The following is a 15,006-nucleotide window of genomic DNA, read 5'->3' as shown; positions in this document are numbered from 1 at the left end:
AGGTACCTTTGATCCTCCAGCAATCTCCAGCTAAGTGGAGTGTCTACAGTGATCTGGAATATTGGGCTTTTGACTTAGGAGAAGTGTTGATTTCCTACATCTGAACGTCAGCTGTCAGGCCCTCCTTGACACGTGTGAGAGATCCAAACAATACTCGCCCTAGTGTATCAGTAAGGTGTTGGTGTTTCAATGGAAAACAACAGACATTGTCTTTAGCGTACCCTCCAGGGTTATCAGATTCTAGCCCCATTCATCTTCTTTGAGTTATTTTGCAACTCTTTCTCAATTGTAGGTAACTGATAGATACATAAGTTCTGTCCATTCTGGTGATGATTTTAATTGACTTCCTCTCCACTGTGGAAAAATCAGTTTTGTCTCCATTCACAATTCACCTCAACATTCCTTTACTTCATATAAGCCTCTGCTAGTTTGACTTTCCCTTTGAACCAATTATTACATCTGCTTGGTTCCCTCATATCATGTGAATAAAATAAATTCTTTAAACACATTCATCTTTACATCTGTATGTAAGTCATGATTTAACCTTCTTCTGAAAATTATCTTTAAACAAGAGAAAGAAAGAAATTGAAAAATTCAGGCTATGGAGGTTTGACCCAAAGGAGCACAAACACATGGGCAGGTGGAAGCAGGAAGTCCTCACACTTAGGTAGACCCTGTGCTACCAAGCAGTCTAAAAGTCTAGTGTGCTCAGAAACACTGCCACTCTTCTACTTATAACCTTTGAAGTGGAAATATTGGTTAGTGTTATATGTTCATGTCAGAGTTTACCAAAAAAGTCAAGCTGTTTTCCAAAGTGATCACGCCAATTTATAGCCTCACCACTGGAGTATGAGAGTCCCGCTGCCCTCTATCCATGGCAACCCTAGGAATTGTCAGACACACCGATTACTGCCAAAATAGGTGTAAAATGGTATTTAATTGTGGTTTTAATTTGCATTTCCTTAATTAGATGTGGCTGAACTTCCCTTTTTTTTTCAGCAAAGTCTTCTGACAATGACATCCTCCGACAATGGACAATATATAGTACAATGAATTTAATTCCTCTATTTTTTCCTAATGATTACCCATACTCCTGGAAGGGGAAAGGAAAAGGAGAGAGAGAGAACTAAGAGGTATTTATTTTAGGTAAAAATTGTATTAGCATTGGAGATTGCTTACATTTTTGTAATGCCTGACATTTTAAATTTGTGCCTCTTATCTTATCCTCCTCCTGCATTTTTATGTTGTTTGGGAAGGATCTGCCTCCTTTAAAGATGTTTTTGAAATCCCAACCTATAATGAATGAGCTCTGCTTTGATTCATCCCTCCAGTTTGAGTTTTGCATTCAAACACATGCAAAACGTCTATATCTCTAAATGGAGATGTGCACAGACCTAAGTCAATAGTGAGACTTCTAAAAAAAGGTTAATTATACATTTTTATTTTCCTTAAAAAAAAAAAAAACAACAACCTTAAGCAAATAACTTCCTTTCGGACGGGTCATTCATTCTGTACAGTTTTAGGGCTCTGATATAACCATGCGGTTCCCATTCATCACTTTCTAAATTAAACTGACTTTTCATCCCCACTCTACTCATTTGTTTATTAAATAAAACTTCATTTAGGACCTATTAATGTGCCAGATACTGATGGAAGTGCTGGAATGACATGAGTGAGCAAGGCAGACAATTTCCCCACCCTCATAAAGCTTCCATTCTAGTGGGGGAGACAAACGTTAAACAAGTACATAAAGGACATCATGTTGAGTAGGGACAAGTGCTATGAAGAATAACAAATCAGGGTGGAGGGGGTTAATGAGTATATTTGGGGGTGTATTTTGGCAGGCAGCCTTTAGCAGCTGGGATGGTGAGGGAACTCAAGCCACATTATCTGAGAACTGGTGAAGACATTGGGGGCATTGAACTTAAGAGACAAAAATACTTAACAAGGTCTTGGACGGGAGGGGATAGTTTTCTTTGACTCTCTTAGGGTCCTTCCCTGTCTGGGTCTGAGAATTAGACTTTCACAGACAGATTTACAGAAGAAAAGCACACAAATTTATTCAATATAAGTTTTATGTGACACAGGAGCCTTCATAAGGAAATGAAGACCCAAAGAAATGATTAAACTTGAGTGTTTTTACACTAGGTGTGATGAAGGGTAGAGAGCTGTGGAAATGTGAGATAAACAAGGAGTTTGAGCTAAGTATAGTAAACTGGGGGAAACTGAACAAGGCCTGTTTGTTCAGATTCCTCTCTGTGTCCCTTTGTCTTCAGAGATAAGGATGGTCCTTTCCTCTAGGTGTACGGAGGGCACCACTCACAAGACAGTTTTTTTTTTTTAAAGGTACTCAAATATGTCTCAAATTTTAATAAGATCCTCCATACATACATTTATTTACTACTGAAAATTGAAATAGCACATCAAAAATTTTTGTTACAATTCAAATTTTTGAAAACCAGAAAATTTAGTTAATACACCTTGCTCTAATTATGCTCTAGCCAAACTACCCAATGTTTTCTTTACATTCCTTCCACACAAGTTAATTTGTTTCAAATTCTTGATATTGGGTTTCATCTTACTGACTTCAGGCTGCTAAAACAGGCAATACTTGAGACCTATTAGTGCTTCTTTGTGTCAAATCAAGAAGTGGAACTAAAGTATATTCAAGTTATTCAAATGCAAACTATCAATATATAGATTCCTTATAAGTTACCTGTATCAAGATAGAAAAGAGATGCAAGAAAAAAACACATCACAGAACTTATAGGTTATCAAAATATTGGTACACAGTCTCTCCTAGAGTACAGTAGCTTTCCCAAGCTGCTTCATAATGATCCTAAAATTATTAGCAAGAAAAAAACAGTACACGAATAAAGTTTATAGCTCAATCGACTCTGTGTCGTAATTATTCTCTGTGATCGTATCCTCAGAAGGATCTCTATGATACAGGCAATAATGACAGCTACATCTAAATCTTTCCATGTTTGACTAAGTCTCAACTTCCTTCTGCAAAGGTTCTCTTTGAGTCAGAGGAAATTGGTTGCCCTAGTGGTATTTAATAACTTGAATCATCCTTTCTATCCTTTCTTCCCAAGCAGTTAACAATGTCCTCACTCCTCTCCTCCTATGGAGTATGCCTTCACCAAGTCTCTGTCCACCCTGTTGAGGTAGATATTCTGGTAGAAGGGAAGGGAATTTGGTACTAGGGTTGAGAGTCAAGTTACGAAGGTTCTTTATTAACACTTCAGAGACAGGTTGAGAGGCAGCTGGAACTTCCTGGGAATTTTCTTCGATGGACATCTGAGGAGACTCCAGGGTTCAGGTTGGGTTAAACTCTGATGAGTCCATTGGAAGTCTAGTCACAGCTTGAAGTTCCTTTGGGTTCCAGGGGAAGGTGATGCTTAAGGCTCTCAAACTGCTACAAAGTAATAAAGAAGAACTATAGATCCGGGAAAGAGTGAGAAAAATCCAAACTCCGACTAACTGGTGAGAGAAAAATCTCACACAGGACAGTTTTATGGCCTGCTTCATGGAAGGTCAGAAGGTCCTTCCTACACACGTCATTTCTCAAATTCCTTCAGTTTGAAATATTCAATATGCCAAGGTGTCAAATTTTGGGGTAGTGTGTCCTGAACATAGTTAAGTCTCTTAAACTGTCATGTGCAGACCACTTGCATCAGATCCACCTGGAGATTTCATAAAAGATGTGGATTCCTGGGTCACACTCCAGATACAGAATCTCTGTGGTCAGGGCTCAAGAATCTATATTTTAACAAGCTTCTATGGTGATTCTGATGCACTGTAGAGCTTGAGAACCACTGACTGAGGGGAACATAATAGCTGACTGCCATCAAGTGGAGAAGGGAGCTGATTTGTTGTCTGAAGCCCAGAGGGTAGAACTGGGATGAATGTATAGGAGTTTCTGATGGTTGGTTTGGGTCAAGGTTAGGAAGGACTTGGCTGTGATCAAACATCTGAAACATGGAATGAGCTGCCTCAGGAGCCAGAGAGCAAATTCTTAGACTCAGAGCTGTTCAATAGGAATCAGACCGACAAGGTCAAGCATATTGCCAAAGAAATTCTAGTTTTAGTTAGGTAGTTGAATTGGATGACCCTTTAAGATTCCTTCCAACAAAGATGTCATGCTGACATGTTCCTTGGCCTAAACAATTACTTCTGTGATTTTAAAACTGATGTTTACCATTAACCCAGTACTGTTACTATCACAAATCTTGGGTGATTGTTATTACATTTGGGTAAGTTGGAAATCTCCTACAGCAGCATCACCTGGAAACTTGCACAGACACCTCCCTGCTGAATCAGAGACTCTGAGGGCAGGGCTCAGCAATCTGTGTTTGAACAGATTAGCCCCTCAGGATAGTCTCATGTGTGAGAAAGTTGAAAAACCACTGTCTTTGACAAACACAATCCCACAGAAGTGAAGTGACTTGTCTACAGTGATCCAATCTATCTCAGGAAAGAAACTGGCTCCCATGTCATCCTTTTCCTTTGTTTAGGTCCAAATGACTTTCTGGAGCACATCATTTTCCCTTGGAAAGGGCAACTGTTCAAAATCTACCCTCAAGAAATTCTCACACATGTTTAATATTTAGGATTGTTTACTGAGCCTTGCTGGCAAACAATTGGACACAATGTCAATATCCACCAGGAGAGGGATGGCTAAATAAATATCACAGGTTTCAATGAGGGAGTTAAAAGGAATCTGTTACAGCTATGGAACAACATGGATTTATCTCTAATACATATTGTTAAATAGGAAAGCAAGTTGCCAAACGGTATAAAATGTGTGATTCAAGATGAAAATTTAGGGGCTTTTCCCTTTCTCAATCTCTCTCTCTCTCTCTCTCTCTCTCTCCCTGTGTGTCTGTATTCTGAAAGGATAAAACTACCCCAAAAATAATAGTGGATACTCTAGAGAGGGGACATGATGGGGATGCTGGGAAATGGAATTAGGGATGCAGAAAGAAAGACTTTAGCCTAACATATAATATTTTAAAATTTTAGAGGAAATGGTATTCATACATTATTTTTGCAATTTGAAAATTAATTTCAAACATTAAGTAAAAATTGTTATGGTTTAATTACGATGGGCCCAAATCCTGGTCAAAGAATCCTGTATACTAGTTTGATTAATATCTCCTTCATCGAAGTAGAAATATCCCCAATCATGTGAAGAGTAGCAATCCTTTCCCTATTTTAAAATATCACTTGAGGGACCCTATATCTGTATCAGTGACCACCCAGATTGTCTACTCAGACACCCGAAATACAGGACAATTATCTGAACAATTAAATCCACATAAATAATTTTCTCTTATGTAGATAATGGAGGGAACTGAGCTATTTTGTCTTGGATAATTTGATAATTACCACCAATTGCCCATTTCCCTTCAGTGTGTATAAAAATCCAGATTTAGTTTATTAAGTTCTTTCTCATATTTACCATAGGGCCTTTTATTTTAATTTTTTTCCCCCTTCATGTTTGGCCTTTAATAAAGACAAAACAGCTGGCCACCATCTGCTACCAAAAAAAAAAAAAAAAGTCATTATATCCGTTATATCCTTAAGAAGACTCTTCAAATTTGGACCTTGGGATAAAAAGTCACGTTGATCTATGCCATTAGATCGTGGAAGTCCTGAGATTGTAAATTCTAATTCAGTAGTGCTCACTACAGCACTTGGCACACACAATAGGTGCTTAAGAAATGTTTCTGATGCTGTTGCTGCCTCCTTATATGCTCTAAATGGGAGGCTTTCTAAAGAAGAAAAACAGAATTAGAGATTTGAGGCTGAGTTTATTCAAAAATTAATTTGTAATAGAAAGTTAAGCTTTAAACTGATCATTCTATTTCACAACTAGTAAAATTATGTATTTTTTTCTGCCTGAATTCTACAGATTGATTTTGCAGTGAGTATTTGGATGTGTTCAACTGTGTCATTTATGTATTTTGAGGATGGGCTATGAAATCAGATTGACCCTCATTTCATATCCTGACTCTACCACAGACTACCTGTGTGACTTTAACCAGTTTCCTCATTTGTAGAAGTGGAATAATTTTATCTATTTGGGGGTCTAGTACCAGTAGTAAGTGAGATGTATATGTAAAGCACTAACATAAAGCCTGCCTTAAGCAGATGGTCAATAAATGCTCCTCTCTCCTTTCTTCTATTCCTTTCTTTGACAAAAATTTATTTTTCTCTTCCCCAACCCAAACGTCTATGAAAAAGCAGCTAGCAATTTTTCCTGAGTCATCCCTAAACCATGGTTTTCAGGGTTGGGCAGATATGCACTGTAAAGTGAATAGAACATGCTAGAACAGGAATGACTAAGAGGTCAACTGTGGGTCAGCTGATGGGCTCGGCAGCGGTTTCTTAGCGCACCATATTGGAGGGAGTTCCAAAGCCCCATCTGGGCTCTGGAGGAAATGTGCCTTGACTGAGGAGCCAGGTCTGCAGCTGGGGCTGGAGAGCAAAGTGGCGCCCATTTGCCATCTCTGTGCCAGAAGGTTTCCTCGCATACTCCTCCTCTTCCACCTTTTCTCTTTTTTGTCCATTATTTTCTTCATTCTGTCTTCCTTCTGTTGCTTCATTGTTATTAACCAACATAAGCTAGTCCCACTGAAATTTGTTTAAGGAACCTCCAAGCAAGGACATAGAGTTTTAGTTCATCTACTGATTTTCATAGAATAAGCCAGACAGCCAATTCAAAAGTCCAGGGTGGCAGTCTTCTCAACTGCACTGATACTAACATCTTCATAGCATCTTTCTTCTTGTTTTCCTTTATTATTTCTTCACATACTGTTTCCATAGCATGGCCACCATTCCCTGTGTTTCTTTACTACATGGATTCCTCCCTATAACTGAATTAGCTCATGAGGCTGCCCACAGAGCAGACATTAAGGAAATTGGGAAAGACAGCCTGGGCTTATTACTTGTGCTACTCAGTATCTTTGGAGAGTAGTGTGATTGATATTACCTCTTATATACACTTTTCAAATCACCACTATAGATTTCAGTCTCAATTTGCAGCACTATCAGCTACAAAAATGATTTTTCTGATACTTGAATAGATAAGAAACAGCTGTCAGCAGTGTGGGCTCTGTGAGAAAGGGAGGGTCTCAAAAGAATAAGTTTGGGGATTGTGAATCATCTATAGGCAAGTTGGGAGGGATCTTCAGGCCAGGCCAGGCCAGGCCAAGTTGAACCCATACTGCACCCTAAGAATGGAGAGAGGTAGTCACAGAAATTCTCTTCAGTCCATAGTAACCTGGAGAGTTACTGATACTGTCACCTCCTTAGAGATGGGACCTTGGCAAAGCTACATCATCCCTCTGGCCTCAGTCTTCTCATCTGTGAAATGGGAAGGTTGGACCAGGCCATCTCTTAAGAGTTTTTCAATGATATCTTAAAAGGTAGTTTTAGAATGTTTTTTGTTTATTGCACTAACCAAAGTTATAACAATGGTAATATAAGAGTTAAGGGAGAAAAGAAGTCATCCAAGGTCTCACCTATATAAAAGGCATCAATGCACACAGAGTTGGGGAGAGGTGAGCAACTCACTCTCTCAAAACAACAACAACAACAAAAGGGTGGGAATGAGAGTATACAAGAACAGCAGTTGTTGGAGATTCCTCCCAGAGAATGCCACCACTCAATTGCTGCCCCTAGAAGCTAAATGCAGAGACTGTTCACATAAGCATGCAATATATTTTACTCACAATGCTGAAACTGTCCATTATCCGCCCTAAGTATTATCTCTTACATGTCTCTCGCAACCACGTAAATCAGTTTGCAGGGATGAGGATTCTGTTCACTTAGCTGCAGACATAGTAACTTACCTAAATAGCACATTAAGATCTATTTTATGTCAGGCTCTCACCTGTGTGGTTATAGGTGAAAAGAAAAAAAACCCAGGGATGTCCTGGGAGAGATAAGGCATGGCATCGCCATCCTAGCTGCTGGAGGATTTGTGTTTCCTTATTCACTGCTCACTACCCAGAGAAGAAAGTAGCAGCTTTATTTTTTGAAAATTGAAATTTGGATTTCAGTCTTTCTTGAGATGTCTGCATTCTTCTGTGATGCTGATTTTTCTTTCAACTCCTGTTCTGTGAGCCAGTACTAACCCTGGGGCTCTGTAAGAGAATATCAGGGACCCTATCCTTATAGATAAAGTTTTCACAGTGATAACTGATGACATTCAGTTCACTTTGCAAGAGCTAAAAGAATTTGTTGCAGGCTTAAAACTGCAAACACATCTTTCCATGGCAATGGGATTAAAGGGTCCTCAATATCTTGCCTGCTTCCACTCAGGCACTTCTGCACTTTTTAATTCTTAAACTACAATCCTGAGGAAGAAGCTGGTAGCAAGGAGTAAGAAATGAGCGGGTTGTGAGGAACTGAAAGTATTTATTCAAGTTCATTCAGCCCCTTAGTCGTTCAGTCACTCCTTCATTCAATTAATAAACATTAGATTTCTTTCCTGTGAGAAGCATAATTAGTGCCTCTCCCATTACCATTCCCACATCTTCCTAGGTAACTGAACACCAGTTTTTCTTTGGGTCACAATGCACCCAGCCCCAGACCTGTTCCCCACTTTCTAAGCCCCTCTTTGTAGCTAGGAATGGTCATGTGACACAGTCCAAGCCAATGAGAGGTGATGTGAAATGGTTTCTGAGAAAATGTTTTCTTTCCTAATAAAAGCTGGGCAAGTGTGGCGGACTTAGCTATTCGTCCTGCCCTTTCCCTTTCTTCCTGCCTTGAATGCAGACATAATGCCTGGAGAGGTAGCAGCTACCTTGTAACCATGAGACTATAAGCTAACCCATACACACTAAAGATGGTAAAAAGAAATGAAAGGAGGTCAGAAGATACACAGGCCCCTGATAACATCATTGAACAGCTAATATAACATTAAAAATAGCTTACCTCTCAATTTCTTTTTGTGAGAAACAAACAAACAAACAAATCTATTTGGCAATGGTTCTCAGTTTGGGCAATTTTGCTCCCCAGGGGACATTTGCCAATATCTGGAGACAATATTTATTGTCACAATTTAGGGTGGGGGGGTGTTGCTATTTGCATCTTAAAAGGTAGAAGCCAGGGATGCTGCTATACATCTTACAAGGCCCAGGGATAGCCTTCCACAACAAAGAAGTACCTGGTCCAAAATGTCAGCAGTGCTGAGACTGAGAAACTCTGGGTTAAGCCACTAAAAATATTTATTGTTTGCTATTCACAGTCAAATGCATTCCTAATTGATAGATTCCCTGATTTGAGAAATACTAAACATACACCATGGGCCAGACACCATACCATACAAGTTGCTAGAGATACAAGAATAAGTAAGAAGTCAACGGTCAAAGTCCAAATATGAAAGACTTGAAAACAAAGGTCAACTCCAAAAATGTCTGGATGTCTAGAGTTGCTCCAGACAATCCACTGGCAAAAGTATGTGGATCTCAAAGGACTGCTCTAGAATCCAAGAAAGTCAGTTGGTCAACTCTGGAGATGTCCTCAGTGAGGAGTTTTATGGGTCTTGTCTCTTAGAGTATAAATTGTAATAGAAAGAAGGCTTTGTTAAGGGAGTATTAAATCATGGCAAGAATTCTGCAGTATGAAAGGGAAGAAGCAGCCTTCTTGAGCAAAGTAATTACTGAAGACTATTCTTAGAGTACAAATAGAGGCCAGGTGAGAGACCCTGACAAAGAAAAGTGACATCCGACACAGTCCTAGATAGGACAAGGCTATCATGACCCATACTGAGAAAGAGAAAACTGTCAAAAATGCAAGAAGATGAATGCAAGCTGGGCCAGAATCGATTGTCTTTTCTAATCCCTTGGTGAAGTAGAGGTGGAAACTGTTTTCAGAAACCTGCTGTAGAGTAGAGTGGTGGTTCAAAAGACATCCCAAAAGACAAAAAGCCAACTATGCTTAGGCTAACTTAGTAAACTGTATATAGTTCTCATTCTAGAGTTAACACTGTTATTGTCAACAGAACTTTTATTCTTCTTAGAAAATTCTCAATTAAAGATCTCCTCTAGGGCTTCCCTGGTGGCGCAGTGGTTGAGAGTCCGCCTGCCGATGCAGGGAACACGGGTTCGTGCCCCGGTCCGGGAAGACCCCACATGCCATGGAGCGGCTAGGCCCGCGAGCCATGGCCGCTGAGCCTGTGCGTCCGGAGCCTGTGCTCCGCAACGGGAGAGGCCACAACAGTGAGAGGCCCGTGTACCGCAGAAAAAAAAAAAAAAAAAAAAAAAAAAAAGATCTCCTCTAGCTACCCAGGTTGGGGTAGACCCTTTGGCACTGTTACAGTTGATTCCAGGGTATGTATTGGTCAGATAAGGGGTAATGAATGCCTATGGTTTTAGCCTATCCACCCTCTTCCTCTCCTTCCTTTAACAGAGCCCCTCAGACCATGGTTCACATGGGGCTGACTCCATGCCCTGGCACGTGACCAAAGACCCTGCCAATCATCCCCCTGGGCACAGTTACTGGTATAAGCACCAGCACATGACCCAAGCTGGGACAACAAGAGAGTTCCTTGTATGGGAACTCTCAGGAACTTGCTTGCTGCTGATGTTGCTAAGCCTTTAGGATGCTTCCTACAGGAGCTTCCAGGAACCGTCTTTGCCAACATGTGAGGAAGAACTGCCTAGCTGACAAGAAACTCAAAAGAGGGAAAGCAAAGCTGCTGAAAAGAAGACAGTGGTTTGGTAAAATTGCTTGACGTCTTGTATCCAGACATATCTTTGAACTTCCTAGTTATGTAAGCCAATATATCATCCCCTTTTAAATTTTGCTTCAATTCACTTCAGTTTCAGTCACTTGTTATTAAAAGATTCCTGACTAATACACCAAGTAAGCAGCCTGCTTTTAGAGGCTCTTGCCTTAATAGGGCATATGTTGTGTTATGTTAGGGAGCTCTAAATCTAAAAGATTCCTTCTTTTCTGGAATGTGAGCTAAGAGGTGGGAAGATGAGAAAAGAGTCTAGAAAGGAGCCAGAGCAGAGAATCTCCCTTGCCTGTGAAGTCTGTCTCTTCTAGGAAAAAAAAAAAAAAAAAAAAACCACATCAGCGTTTATTGTAGAGAGAAGGAAGGAAAGTTTGTTTAAATGTCACCTTTTTAATGTATCAAACTCTAATAATAGCATTTTCAAGCTGCGTAGAGACTTTTTATTAACTTATTATGGTTTCTTACCTTTTCTTGATAGAGAGCTACTTATCACTTACCTGAAATCTTATGCTCTAACAATCTAGAGTCTACTTTATAATGCAAATTAAACTTAACCTCAACAAAGCCAGCTCCATATTCTTGTCATGCACTTCAGAACTGCAAGGACCAAAGAGTCAGTCAGGAGATGGTAAAAGAAGATAGTGATGAAGGGGAAGGAGTAAAAGTTTGATTCAATTCAATAAATATTTATTAAACACCTGATTTGTATCAGGGACAGTGCTGGACAGTGCTGGACAGTACAGATACAAAGTTGGCTGCAAAATATCCCTGCCTCCCAGGTGGTTAATGTCAAGGTAAGAGACCGGCAGCTAGTTTCTACCTCAGTGTAGTAAGCGCTACTGATGAAGCTCATCAGAGGGGCTCCTAAGTCAGCCTGGGAGAGTCAAGGAGGGTGTTGCAGGGAAGAAGATGCCTGTTCAAAGTCCTGAGGAATGAGCAGGGGTTAGCCAGGTTAAGTCAGCTGACTGAAAACTTGGAGAAGGGGGATACAGGCACCAAAGCATGAGCACATGAGCAAAAGCAGGGAAGCATGGAATGACGTGGGGTGTTCATAGAACTCTTAAGTAGTTTGGTTTTTGCTGGAATGTGAGCTGAGAGGTGGGAAGACAAGAAAGAAGAGACTGGAAAGGTGGGCAGGATCCAGACAGGGAGACTCCACATACCAGGCAGAGGGGTTGATGCTCACCCAGGGAGGTCTGGGATGGTCATTTCAATTAAGGATTTTAATCAAGGAAGCAACATGATTAGATAGGAATTGTAGGTAAATTGTACTCTGTGGCTCTTTGGAGAACAGAACAGGCATGAAGTCCGTTTAGGAAGTTAAGTCAAGAGGGTGGACAGAAGAGCCTCAAAAGGTCTGGAATAGGTATTGATCAATGGGATAGAATTGAGAAGTCAGAAATAACTTATGACCAATTTATGGTCAATTGATTTTTAACAAGGATGCCAAGACAATTCAACAGGGGAAAGAATAGTCTTTTCAACAAATAGCGCTAGAAAAAGCTCGATATCTATGAACAAATGAATTAAGTTGGACCTGTACACCATACATAAAGATAATTCAAATTGGATCACTGATCTAAATATAAGACCTAAAACTATAAAAGTCTTAGAAGAAAACATAGGAATAAAGCTTCATGACCTTGGATTAAGCATGGTTTCTTAGATATGACACCAAAAGCATTACTAACAAAAGAAAACACAGAAAAATTTGGCTTCATCAAAATTTTAAACTTTCATTCATGAAAAGATACCATCATGAAATTGAAAAGACAACCCACGGAATAAGAGAGAACATTTGCAAGTCGTGTATCTGATAATGGGCTAGTATCCAGAATATATAAAAATCAATAATTAAATGGGTAAAGGATTTGAATAAACCTTTCTTCAAAGGAAATAATACAAATGACCAATAAGCACATAAAAAGCTGTTCAGATTAGATAGTGGTTATGGCTGCACAACTTGTGAGTATACCAAAACCTTAGAACTGTGTACTTTGAAAGGGTGATTTTTATCATATATGAATCATAGCTCAAGCCGTTGCCTTATTATTATCATTATTGTTGTTGTCGTTAAAAGGCCTTGGGAGAAGGGATCGGGTAATTCCCAAGGGAAACTTTTTGAGAAACTTTAGCAGGTAAAGTTGGCGGGACTTTTGATGAATTGTTTGAAGAAAGTGAGAAGACAGAGGTGACCCTAGATTTCTGGAGGAGAGGAAGCAGAGGAATAGAAGGGAGAAGGAGATGAAGGAGATACCAGGGCACATAGCTCTCATGCCATCATGAGAAGACATGGAAGTTGCTGATGAAGGAGAAGAGGTAAGAGTTTCACTTTGTTCAACAGACACTGATTTAACAACTGTTATGAATTGGGTCCTGGGAGAGGCAGTTCTCCCGAGCCTGTGAGCTCAACTGGGAGAGGTGGGCCTTTCTGGAGGACTCAGAGGCTGAGCCCCCGGAATCTGCACGTAATCTCTGAAAATCTTTAGGATGTGGGCTCTGTGTATTCCCGACTTCTTATCAGGCAGATGATGAAACACCTTTTACAGAAATAGTAGGTTACTTGCCAAATACTATATCCAAGAGGAGACGAGAACTCCGATCTCCTCACTAAATTATATTATTTACTGCAAGAGTTTAATAAACAAACCATAAGACTCTGAACTGAATGTGCTGTGCTACCCTTTAGACATTGGCCAGAACACATCCCAATATGTTCAGTCATATGTGTGTATCCCAGTATAGACCTTCTGCCAGACCATACTTCAGAGCCCACTGACCACAAAGCCAATGAGTGTTCATAGTCATTTTCTGTGATGTCTCAACAGCATGACTTCCAGGAGGTTTCAGCCAGCTGCCCAGCACTGTCAGGTGGCCTTTCTCATGCCTACCTGAGACTAGATAGATGAATGCTTCCAATCCACCTGGCCCGATTGATGAGAGGGTGTTGGAAATAACTCTTTCTTTGAAGGCTCCATGAAAGGAAAATAGGAAGGCACTTCTAAGTCATTTTGCCAGAAAATTCAAGGATGATGGGGCAAAGAAATGTTTTAGGTTTGGCCATGTCTGAAGACTTGGGTGACTTGGGGAAGTCCTTCTGCATTTGAGAACCCGACAACATAATCATCAAAACACTGCCTTTCAGGTGTGCACATCAGGCTTCAGTCCTGAGTGCCAGAAAATACAAAAAGGTAAAGAGTAACATTAAACAAGTCTTTATCTTTTATTTACCACCACCTGATAAGCCCTGCCTTTGATTGTTTTGTCTGCATATTTCCTGCTGAGAGTTTACAAAACAGCACTCCTGAACAGGAAGATAAGAGGCACACCTATTTGTTGAATAACATCAAGGGGGGAAACTGTTAACTCATCCATTTTGTTGTTAAGTTGCTCAAAAGGATCAAAATACCAATTAACCTGCTGGCTCAGAAATCTTTGATACCCTCAGATTTACTGACATTTTGAAGCTCTTGTTCATACTTGCCTATTGGCTTTCTGATTATGAACAAAGAAGTGCCAATCTGTTTAGCATTTGACCTGTTTTCTTAAATATTTTTATGTATTCAACACTTAGTGGCTAAAAATACTTGACTAGTCACATTCATGAGCTAAAATAATCTTTTTTTGTTTGTTTGTTCCACCTCCAAATTTAAGAGGGAAAAAGAGGCTCAAAGACACTTTGTTTTAAAAAGCCATTTCGTTCTTTTTAATTTAAAAGCTCTCATTGTAAGGAACTTTATTTTGCCCTTTTCTCTCCATGAATTTAGTGGCATTGGGAAGACCTGATGAAGCGACCCGCCATATTAGGATCCATTCTTCCCTGAGGAAAAAATGGAAAAATGACCTTGGGCATAAGTTTCAGAATGGTGGTAAAAAGAAACAGATTTTATAATGAATATTAATTTTCCTCTCCGGATATCCTCAGACAGTAGTGTTCCTCAGAGATGGTTTTTTTGTTATTCTTGTTCCTTATTTCTTCACGGAAAGTTTTGTGAAAATTCTACCTGTAATCATATGCATGTGTAAGGCATACCTATGGCAGCTGTTCAGAAAAGAGCAGCATTTCACTCTTAGGTAAAGGCAGTTTCTGGGTTTAGAAAGCTCTACAGCAATTTTTGCAATAAACATTTATTGAATGCAGGAGACCGAGGAGATTAAAAGTGTGGCTGCTATAGCCAGACTGCCTGGGTTCAAATTTTAGCTCAACCATTTACTAGCATGGGATCTTGGTAAAATCACTTAATTTCCTT

The 15,006-nt window shown here is 39.8% G+C and overlaps 1 protein-coding gene across 1 annotated transcript in view; it reads right to left on the bottom strand.

Annotated features, from left to right (window-relative positions):
- Nucleotides 1-15,006, bottom strand: part of MYO3B (myosin IIIB) — a gene marked incomplete at both ends in the record, with an annotated part of 398,588 nt that overhangs the window by 139,897 nt on the left and 243,685 nt on the right. The window lies entirely within an intron of this gene.

This window comes from Mesoplodon mirus (genome assembly GCF_964341445.2).
Source record: "Mesoplodon mirus genome assembly, chromosome: 8".
NCBI classification, from domain to species: Eukaryota; Metazoa; Chordata; class Mammalia; order Artiodactyla; family Ziphiidae; genus Mesoplodon; species Mesoplodon mirus.
Note: the sequence above shows the minus strand (reverse complement) of the source record. Positions and strands in the feature narration are given on the sequence as shown.